The sequence below is a fragment of the Aquarana catesbeiana genome, linkage group LG01, assembly GCF_042186555.1.
Source record: "Aquarana catesbeiana isolate 2022-GZ linkage group LG01, ASM4218655v1, whole genome shotgun sequence".
In the NCBI taxonomy this organism is placed as follows: Eukaryota; Metazoa; Chordata; class Amphibia; order Anura; family Ranidae; genus Aquarana; species Aquarana catesbeiana.
The window spans coordinates 107,832,705-107,844,771 of NC_133324.1; the positions used below are offsets into that span (position 1 = coordinate 107,832,705).

General features: G+C 41.2%; 1 protein-coding gene across 1 annotated transcript in view; it reads left to right on the forward strand.

Annotated features, from left to right (window-relative positions):
* LOC141133353 (mast cell protease 1A-like) overlaps positions 1-10,761 on the forward strand; it is a gene marked incomplete in the record, with an annotated part of 55,157 nt that extends 44,396 nt beyond the window's left edge. The window contains 1 exon segment of the mRNA XM_073622694.1: positions 10,166-10,761.
* Positions 10,762-12,067: the final 1,306 nt, after the last annotated feature.

The window sequence follows — 12,067 nt, forward strand, 5'->3', positions numbered from 1 at the left end:
TGACATATCTGCTGATACCGGAAGTGGTCAGCAGCACAGGAAGTGATGTAATCTTTGTTGACAAAAGGTGAACACCAACTTCCTGAATTACCAGGGAGTGGTCAGAGGCCATCTAGTGTTAGTAATTCAGTATTACATAAAAAACATAAAAAGCAGATCTTAGTATATTACATTATGTGAACCATTGTGACGATAATAGTATACTCCATATGAAGAAATATAAATAAAATTAAAATAAAAATACAAAAATAACAAAAATAAACAGTCAAAAATTACTAATAAAACAATTAATGTCCAGGTCCACATTTAACCCTTTCGGCGTTAAGGACTGTAATTTGTATATCCATTGGGTCTCGTTTTGAGAGATAGCCTGTTTAAGATTGGTGCCCCTCCAACGTTTCTCCACCCTATCAATGCCACAAAATGTGAGTTTTGATGGATCTCTATTATGGAATCTCCTAAAATGATATGATAAACTGTGTTTACGGAAACCCTTTTTAATGTTATTAATATGTTCCCTCAGTCTAACTTTAAGTTCTCTTGTGGTTCTTCCCACATATTGGAGACCACATTCACATTCCAAAAGGTATGTGACATGCGTGGTGCCACAGGTTATAAATTTGGAGATTTCATGTATTTGTCCTGTTGTCCTAGATTTAAAGTGTGTAGTTTTTTTCTTTCCACCCTTACATGTTCTGCAGATAAGACATCTGCCACATTTAAAGAAACCTGTTTGGTCGAGGAAGGTTACTAGCTTCTTGGGGGGGGTCAGGGATGCTTTTAACAATTTTGTCCTTCAATACAGGAGGACGTTTATAGACAAATTTCGGACATGAAGGTAAAGTTTTAAATAAAACTGGATCTCTAAGTAAAATGGGCCAATGTTTTTTAATGATCTTTTCTATTTGTTTATACTGTCGATTGAATTCTGTACAGAAGGTTAGGTCATAACTTTCAGGGACGAGTAATTGTTCTCTATCCATTATTCCTACTTCTTCTTGTATGTTTAAAAGTTGTTGTCGTTTATATCCTTTTTGCTCAAATCTGTCCACCAGCATATTGGACTGGATTGTATAGTCCTCCTGCAAGTTGCAATTTCTTTTAATCCTGATCATCTGTCCTTTAGGTATCCCCGAGATGCATCTCGGGTGGTGGCCATTAGTTGAAGGGATATAACTATTCCTATCCGTTTTTTAAAAAAAATGTTTGTGTGTATAAACTACTGTTGAAATGAAAACTTTCTAGGTCCAAATAATTGACCTTTTCCTTGCTATAGTTTGATGAAAAAGATATATTATAATTGTTAATATTAATCTGTTCCAAAAACTTTTTCAAAGAATCCTCACTGCCCTCCCAAACTAGGAAAATGTCATCTATATATCTTCTGTAATTTTTCAATCCTAATATATTTCTCCCAAATATTTCCTCTGACTCCCATTTACTCATAAAGATGTTTGCCACTGTGGGAGCATATTTAGCTCCCATGGCTACTCCCCTTGGAGTAGTACTGTTTATCATGGCAAAAATAGTTATTTTTCATAGTTAATTGTAGCATATCTAGCATGAAATCTATTTGGGTCCTATGTAATGTTGTTTTAGTTTCTAGCACCAATTTGACCGCAGAAGTGGCGTCTTTTTGTTTTATGTTGGTGTATAGGGAATCAACATCTATACTTACCAGGAACGTTCGTTCATTAATTGGAACGTCCCCGATAAGGTTGATGAGGTCCCTACTATCTTTTGTATAGGATGGAAACTTCTGGGCAATGGGCTGTAGGAAGTGGTCTAAGTATTCCCCAACTCTAGAAAACAGGGAATCTACCCCATTAATGATGGGGCTTCCTGGGGGTTTCTGGATATCCTTATGTATTTTGGGAACTTGATATATGATGGGGGTTTTAGGTGCTGCTGGTACTAAATATTGAGCCTCTTTTTTGTCCAATATGCCTTTCTCTTGGGCTTTTTTAATTTTTTTAGTTAGAATAGCTTTAAGCTTGTTCACAGGGTACCCTTTGATTTTTTGATAGGTGTCTTAATCTTCTATAAGCAGGTTAACTTAATTTTTATAATCTGCTTTATTCAACACAACTATCCCCCCCCCCCCCCCTTATCCGCTGGTCTTATTATGATGTCTTTTTCTCTAATTCCTGGAGGCCCTGTTGAACTTTTTTGTTGCCTCTAATGGGGTGGATATGAATGTCCTCTATGTCTTGTTCAACCATCATCTTGAAAACATCCAGACATTGGTTGTTGCTGTGCCTGGGGTTAAATGTGGACTTGTTCCTCAACCCACTATGTTCAAACTGTGGGTCTGTGTCAATAACGTTTTGGGTTTTCATATCAAAATGTTTTTTAATATTAACTCTCCTAATAAACTCGTGTAAATCTATAAAGGTTCTAAATTTGTTGATGTTCTTATGCGGAGCATATTTCAAACCCAATTCCAAAACTTCAAGTTCCTCCTCATTAAATTGTATGCTGCTAAGATTAAAGATTCCTCCATCTAGGTTTCTCTTTTTCTTTTTTCTGGCCTCCTCTACAACCTCTACACTTCCTTCCCCATTTTGTGCAGGAGGTGCATATACCTCTCCTGTGTGTTGTTGTGGGGGGTAACCTCTGTATCCCCCCCTCGGTCTCCAATAATTTCCACCCCTGGGTGGACCCCAGTATCCTCCTCTCCACCTCTGTCCTCTCCAAGGAGGTCTGCCATGGCCCCTGTCCCGAAAATCCCCTCCATAATAGGGTGGATACCCATTGTGTTCATACGGTCTTATGTAGTGGGGATCTCCCCTAAAGGGTGGGGGTTGCAGTGGAGTTAGGGGTCTAATGGGTTCATATCTGTTACTGGTGGGAATGTTGTACCGAGGTATATCATTCCCATGTTGTGGTCTATTGTGTTGTTGTGGAGTAGCTCTGAGTGTGTAGTTATTACTTCCTCTGTTATCTCTTCCTCCCCTTGTTGTAATATTGGGTGTCAGGGTTTGTGTATAGAGTACAATTTCTCTTTCTGGAGAAGATTCCCTAGATTGTGGGTTATCTTCTATTTTTTCTTGCCATCTGTATACTGAACCTTGTTTATAGTCATTAGCGTCCCAGTGGAATTTTTTAGTCTTTTTCCTTTGTGTGTCTCTATCCAATTTAGTAATATATTCTTGTATCTGTATCATTTTATCTTTATATTCTGATGTGTTCAATATGGGGTTGAGTTGTTCTCTAAGGTTTAGTATTTTGCTCTCCAATAATTTTAATTTAATTCTCCTTCTGGATACAATCAAACCCAATAGTTTTTGTTCATTAGTGTTAAAGAAATTATACCATTCCTCTGTGGTTTCTGGACTATCCAAACCATTGTAGTCTTTGATGCCATTCTAACGTGGTGATATCCCACCACCTTCTTACTTGTTTATCTAAAGTGTGTTTGAGTTGTTTGAGATTGTGCTCATTATCAACATTAGGGGTATTTTGTGAAAAAATTTCCTCTGTGTTGATTGTTTTGTTTTTTACAAAATCAAATAATTCCATTGCTGCTGGGTGAATTTGTGAAAAGCACAAAATAGATAAAACTAATAAAGGTAGAACCTGCGCTGTGGAGAAAAATAAATAAAATTGTAAAAAAAACAAACTTTTTTTTAAATAAATATTGAATCAATACAAAATGTACATATATGTGTGTGTTTACACACAGACACACATGGACATATGTAGTAGGGCTGCCGCTGTAGTGTAAGGTGAGTACCCCAAAAGATGTGACAACAGAAAATTTTATACTCAGCGCTGCCCCTCTAGACCACTTCCTTCAGCCCATTGCCCAGAAGTTTCCATCCTATACGAAAGATAGTAGGGACCTCATCAACCTTATCAGGGATGTTCCAATTAATGAACGAACGTTCCAGGTAAGTATAGATGTCGATTCCCTATACACCAACATAAAACAGAAAGATGCCACTTCTGCGATCAAATGGGCGCTAGAAACTAAAACAACATTACATAGGACCCAAATAGATTTCATGCTAGATATGCTACAATTAGCTATGGAAAATAACTATTTTTGGCATGATAAACAGTACTACAAACAGATAAGGGGAGTAGCCATGGGAGCTAAATATGCTCCCACGGTGGCAAACATCTTTATGAGTAAATGGGAGTCAGAGGAAATATTTGGGAGAAATATATTAGGATTGAAAAATTACAGAAGATATATAGATGACATTTTCCTAGTTAGGGAGGGCAGTGAGGATTCTATGAAAAAGTTTTTGGAACAGATTAATATTAACAATTATAATATATCTTTTACATCAAACTATAGCAAGGAAAAGGTCAATTATTTGGACCTAGAAGGTTTTCATTTCAACAATAGTTTATACACACAAACTTTTTTTAAAAAAACGGATAGGAATAGTTATATCCCTTCAACTAGTGGCCACCACCCGAGATGGATCTCGGGGATACCTAAAGGACAGATGATCAGGATTAAAAGAAATTGCAACTTACAGGAGGACTATACAATCCAGTCCAATATGCTGGTGGACAGATTTGAGCAAAAAGGATATAAACGACAACAACTTTTAAAAATACAACAAGAAGTAGGAATAATGGATAGAGAACAATTACTAGTCCCTAATTCTAAAAAGAGAGAAAGTTATGACCTAACCTTCTGTACAGAATTCAATCGACAGTATAAACAAATAGAAACGATCATTAAAAAACATTGGCCCATTTTACTTAGAGATCCAGTTTTATTTAAAACTTTACCTTCATGTCCGAAATTTGTCTATATATTGAAGGACAAAATTGTTAAAAGCATCCCTGACCCCCCAAGAAGCTAGTAACCTTCCTTGACCAAACAGGTTTCTTTAAATGTGGCAGATGTCTTATCTGCAGAACATGTAAGGGTGGAAAGAAAAAACTACACACTTTAAATCTAGGACAACAGGACAAATACATGAAATCTCCAAATTTATAACCTGTGGCACCACGCATGTCACATACCTTTTGGAATGTGAATGTGGGCTCCAATATGTGGGAAGAACCACAAGAGAACTTAAAGTTAGACTGAGGGAACATATTAATAACATTAAAAAGGGTTTCCGTAAACACAGTTTATCATATCATTTTAGGAGATGCCACAATAAAGATCCATCAAAATTCACATTTTGTGGCATTGATAGGGTGGAGAAACATTGGAGGGGCACCAATCTTAAACAGGCTATCTCTCAAAACGAGACCCAATGGATATACAAATTACAGTCCTTAAGGCCGAAAGGGTTAAATGTGGACCTGGACATTAATTGTTTTATTAGTAATTTTTTACTGTTTATTTTTGTTATTTTTATTTTTATTTTAATTTTATTTTTATTTCTATTACTATTTTTATTTATCTTTATTTTTATTTATTTTTCTTTTATTTTTAATTTTAATTTTATTTTTATCTTCATTTTATTTTTATTTATTTGATGTGTTTTGTTTATTATTTGTTAGACCAGGTCTCCATTATATCATTCCCAATCATTTAACTATTTATATTTTTTCATATGGAGTATACTATTATCGTCACAATGGTTCACATAATGTAATATACTAAGATCTGCTTTTTATGTTTTTTATGTAATACCGAATTACTAACACTAGATGGCTTCTGATCACTCCCTGGTAATTCAGGAAGTAGGAAGTTGGTGTTCACCTTTTGTCAACAAAGATTACATCACTTCCTGTGCTGCTGACCAATTCCGGCAACGGCAGATACATCATTTCCGGTATCGGCAGAAACCGGAAGTAAGGCCAATTTCACACTGCGCCATCAATGAGAGTAGTGGGAGTCATTGGGTGTAGTAGGCGGTACTTAAAGTATATAAGACAGCCAATCACAGACTCCATAAGCTTCTGGTGACGCCCAGTGGGAGGGGCGAAACATGTCAAGCTAAGGATAATCTGTGAAGGCTGTTTGGATGCCAAGGTGGCAATTTTTGCACATTTTAAAGACTCTGATGTAAGTGTAATGATTTTAAACCTTTTAATAAACCTTGCAGTATTACACTATATGCCCTCTTTTCTTCACTTGTTCAAACTTTACTACTTCGATCCTCTTGGACCAAGTAAAGTATGTAGGATCTACATCAAGTGTTGGAGGAGAGGAGATCCCATTCTCTGAGGCACAACCAACCTATATATCTGCTGGACAGGAGACACCATCTTGATATACACAGGCGTATTTATCATCTTCATCTGGTGAGTGGGGACCCAGGAGGGGAGCACAGGAAGTCACCAAGATTACATCAACGTGTCACCAGCCCTATACCTCACACTTGATGAACTTAATTGATTGCATTTTATTTTGCACCTTTTTTTTTAACTTTATTGAATGCATTTTTTTTGCAATTGATTGGCACTTTGCTATACATGTTGTCACATGACACATATTTGATGCGAGTATATGTATATTCATGATTTAGAGGGGCAGCGCTGAGTATAAAATGTTCTGTCGTCACATCTTTTGCTGTACTCACCTTGCACTACAGCGGCAGCTCTACTACATATGTACATGGGTCTGTGTGTGTAAACACACACATATATGTACATTTTGTATTGATTCAATATTTATTTTTAAAAAATTATTTTTTTTTTACAATTTTATTTATTTTTCTCTTCCTTTATTAGTTTTATCTGTTTTGTGTTTTTCACAAATTCACCCAGCAGCAATGGAGTTATTTGATTTTGTAAAAAACAAAAAAATCAATACAGAGGAAATTTTTTTTTATGTACATTTATGTATTATTATGTTTAGCTAGCTTCAAATTGAATTTTAATGTGCCACAACCCAACAGCTTTTGAACAGAATACAGCGGTCAATACCAATTACAAAGCAAACACATTTGGCATGAAAGATTTAGAAAACATAATTTGACACTGACGGCTCTGCTGAGTAAAGGGAACCTGTGGTTCCTGCTGAAGGCTTTGTGGCAAAAAAAATAAAAAAACTAGTCAGAACTTAAAGAAGAAGTTTGAGGTAAAAACAAAAAAAATAAGCATACATACTCACTTCACATAGTTGCCAACAGTCCCGATTTTCCCGGGACAATCCCGATTTTGGGACCCTCGTCCCGATTGGAGGCTGTCCCGAATCGAGATTTTCCATAAGGAAAATTGGGAATGTTTTTTGTTTGTTTTTGGAGCAGCTGGCTCCAGCAAAAAGTTCCCCAGCCCCGTACTGCGCAAGCGCTGTGCCTGCGCAGTACAGGGGGTCCATACTTGCCGAGGGGAACTTTCTCGGCAGGCAGAACACCGGCCGCTCCTGCACTGAGTGGGGGGGCCTGCACTGAGGGGGGCTGCATTGAGGGGGTCTGCACTAATAGAGGGGGGGCTCCACTGAGGGGGCTGCACTAATTGAGGGGGGCCTGCACCTAGGGGGGTCTGCACTAATAGAGGGGGGCTGCACTGAGGGGGGCTGCACTAATAGAGGGGGGGCTGCACTGAGGGGGGCTGCACTAATAGAGGGAGGGCTGCACTAATAGAGGGGGGCTGCACTGAGGGGGGTCTGCACTAATAGAGGGGGGGTCTGCACTGATGGAGGGGATCTGCACTGATGGAGGGGGTTTGCACTGATGGAGGGGGTCTATACAGACTCTGCCGGGGGCACCTGATGCAAGGACAGACTCTGCCGGGGGCACCTGATGCAAGGACAGACTCTGCCCGGGGCACCTGATGCAAGGACAGACTCTGCCCGGGGCACCTGATGCAAGGACAGACTCTGCCCGGGGCACCTGATGCAAGGACAGACTCTGCCCGAGGCACCTGATGCAAGGACAGACTCTGCCCGGGGGCACCTGATGCAAGGACAGACTTTGCCGGGGGCACCTGATGCAAGGACAGACTTTGCCGGGGGCACCTGATGCAAGGACAGACTCTGCTGGTGGCAGGCGACGTGGCAGGTGACACGCTCAGGGATCCCACTGATTCGGCATTATGGTGAGTTGAATTATTTAATTTTATATTACAATGTAATAATAGAAATAATGCGCTTCAATCATCCTGACACCATAACAACCATGGTGCCGGGATGATTGAAGCGTTAACACCAGGTGTTTGGAGTATCTTTATCTGCTGATTGTTAAACTTTCTAGAATACACATATTTCTATTGTGTAGGATCTGGGGCTGCTGTCCCGTCCTTCCCCTCTCCCCCTTTCCCTCTCCATCCCTCATTCATCTCAGACTCTAACCACACCCTTGTGAGCCACGCCCATTTAAGCCACCCCCGTTTTCATATAAGCCACGCCCATTTTTCGCCACAGCCGCACTTGTAATTTTTTGCTAAGCCACGCCTACAAACGAATGCCCCAACCCCTAATTATTGTACAGCTCCACCTACAGCCAAAAAAGTGTCCCACATTTTTTTTTTTGCAATGTTGGCAACTATGACTTCAATGCTGGTAAATAGAGCAGTGACTGAGTGTGGACCCCTCTTCCCGTACCAGACCACATGCCTTTCAACATTGGGGGTGTGGGACAAGTGCCTCTTCCCACCTACACTTCCCTAAAATAGGAGGTGGGTGTAATGGGGGGGAGGGGTAAAACAAATGCAATATGTTTTAAACACCTCTCGCCCGCCGAATTGTAAACGTGCATAGGTGCAGGGGGCTCTCTCGTTCCGGGACGAATTCATATGACGTCGTTCTATCTCGCCACTCTTGGGACACGGCGCATCACCAATCTTGGTAAAGAGCCCATGATGAGGCTCTTTACCCATATGATCAGCTGTGTCCAATCACAGCTGATCACATTAGGGTTGCCACCTGTACGGGAATGACCCAGACAGTCCGGGTTTTGACGCCGCCACCTTGCTACCCCAGATACCATTCATTTTTGGATTTGCTTGTCAGGGGAGTATTGTCAGCTCCCGTTTTTAATTTTTTAATTTTTAATTTATATAATCCAGTTTTTGGCTAATAAAATTTGAGCTTTTACGGACTTACACTATGAGGATTCCGTGTTTCTCCATACATATTGGTTTTTTACGATGGATACTTACTTAAGAACACTGTGGACTCAGAGGGAAGGAGCTCGCTGAACCTGAGAGGGGGATTTCGGGCGTCCAGGATTCCGGCCACAGGATCTATTCATGCCCTTCACCCCTGCAGGGGTTGGGCTCTCTGGTAAGTGAGGGCACAAGAGGGGGCCTGTATGACACGGACACATCATTATTGAATATTCGTTGGGGATTACACATTTGTTGAATAAACCTACCATCTGTGGAGAGGAATTTTCGTAACTCATTGGACAATTTACATTGGACGATATTGTTTGCAGTACATACACTATATGTTGCATTTTTTATATATTTTTTTGACCGCATTTATTCATTATCATAAATAATTTTTTTGATCATCTTTCTAATACATATCCACATCTTGTTCACGACTCATGTCAGAGGGGATATTAATGTTTATTTACATCTGGTCAATTCACATGTATTTCTCATATTACTGGGCACATGAGTTAAATGGTGATGTACACATTTTTTTATGGTATTTTCCATTAATATTTTTATTATGCACTTTTTTTCATCTTTTCACTAATGCCAGTGATTTGCACATCTACACCCTATGCTATATATGCTATGGAATAGCTTATAGGGTTCTATGTAGAATCTTGCACTTGTTGTGGACTTTGGTGCACATTTCACATTTGTTGTCCACATACACATTAATATTTTTTATCTATTTATTTTTCTTGGTGTTATTTTGGTTTGTTGGTTTTTTGTTTTTTATAGTTTGTGAACAGCGCCACTCCCCTATTTAGAACATATTATATTACAAGAGACGGTCAGAGAGTGCAAACATATTACAGGAGATGGCCAGAGAGTGCAGACATATTACAGAGGATGGTCAGAAACTGCAGACATAACACAGGAGATGGTCAGAGAGTGCAGACATAGTACAGGAGTTGGTCAAAGACTGCAGACATAGTACAGGAGATGGTCAGAGATTGCAGACATAGTACAGGAGGCGGTCAGAGAGTGCAGGCGTATTACAGGAGACAATCAGAGACATGGTACAGGAGATGGTCAGAGACTGCAGACATGGTACAGGAGATGGTCAGAGACTGCAGACATAGTACAGGAGATGGTCAGAGACTGCAGACATAGTACAGGAGATGGTCAGAGACTGCAGACCAAGTCTGTCCCCAGGTCTAAGCAATGTCAAAACAGTCAGTGCAGAATTGAAAAAAAAATTGCAAACCCTCGCTCCTACTAGCTTAGGGGGTGTATTTTTTTTTCCATTATCTGTGCCCCTTTCTGATCATCCTGTGCTGGTCAGAGCAGAGGGACTATTTTTTCAGTTTCGGGCGCATGACCATTCCGCTCCCACTCGCACGTTCTTCTGCCTTGGCTTAAGTCCCCGCTAGCCACCTGCCTGCATCTCCTTGCCTTCCCTGGTGGGGTGATCTTCCTCTGCCCAGCTACGCTCCCCACCCAGTAGTAGCCGGGGCCCAGAGAGTGAGACTTTAGAGGCTGTAAGGCGGGCGGGCGGCGGTGTCAGGCAGAGAGAGGCAGCTGAGCTCAACTGACAGTGTCCAGCAGCAGGAAGAGGAGAAGTGGATCCGATCGTTGGGCTGCCAGTGCTTTCAAGGCTTCAACACAGGTGTGCTTTGGGGGTGTCTGTGAATAGACTACATTGCACTGTGTCTGTCTCTCTGGCATCATGGATGGTATCATAACTCACAGACAGCAGGCACTCTATCATGGCTCTGGCTGGCTCTGTCACAGTGTGTCACATAATATGGTTGCTGGGTGCTGATTTTGTTACCTTATTGGTCATATGTATCAACACCCAGCAGCCATGTTATGTGACACACTGTGACAGAGCCAGCCAGAGCCATGATAGAGTGCCTGCTGCCTGTGAGTTACCATAATGCTGATGATCTTAACCAGTTGCAAACCATAGCAGATTTACTTCTACAGGGCGGTTGCGCTGCACAGGATCATATATATACTGTATATACGTGATCTTGCATTTCTGGGTATCAGAGCCAATCAGCGGTTCCGGCGGACTCGACGTCCGCCGGTGCCCACCGGTCATTCTGTACACGGGCAGAAGGGCGGTCTGCCTATGTAAACAAGGCAGATTGCCATTCTGTCAGTATGGAAGACATTGATCCTGTGTCCCTGCAAAGCAGAGACAGGGATCTATGCTTTCCCCTAGTAAAAGCACCTCCCCATACAGTGAGAAAACACTTGTTAGGCACATATTTAACCCTTGGTTCCTCTAGATGTTAACCCCTTCCCAGCCAGTGTCATTAGTAAAGTGACAGTGCATATTGTTAGCACCGATCACTGGTTCCCACAAAGTGTCAAAAGTGTCACTTGGTATCCAATTTTTCCCCGGCAATAGTGCAATCCCAATATAAGTCGCTGATTGCCGGTGTTCTGACAAGAAGTGTCCTCCTATCGGATAGTGTCCGCCCCATACTGCGAGGGCGCAGCGCTTGCGCAGTACGGAGGACAAGGAGACGCCGAAAGTGTCCGAAGTTGATCAGCTGACCATCAGCTGTACACGGCGCTTGGGCACTTAATAGTGAAGGCTTTGTAAGAGGGCCCCCTCGCGGGCTCGCTTCCCTCGCCGCGCTTCGGGCACGGCCTCGCTGCGCTCGGCATCTATTTATTCTAACTCTATGTCCACTTGGATAGTGGGGAATGAACCTGGACACAGGGCGAGAATAAAAGTGCAGGCGCCGTGTACAGCTGACGATCAGCTGTTGAACTTCGGAGACTTTCAGCGTCTCGTTTGTCCTCCGTACTGCGCCTGCACAGTACAGGGCGGACACTATCCGACGGGGGACAGTATTCGACAAGACACCGGCATTACTAGAAAAAAACAAATATGTCCCCAGATTTCATTTTAAAAATCTGGTCACCTTATTGTAAAGGGTTTATAACCACTTTAACTGTATCTGAGCGCCATAAACTGAAAATGCTATTTAGATCATTTTTAATATTCAGAGAAAGCTCATGCTTTATTTTGTTGAGAATTCACTTTGAAAATGACCCCCCAGTATTTCTAGCTATAGCCATA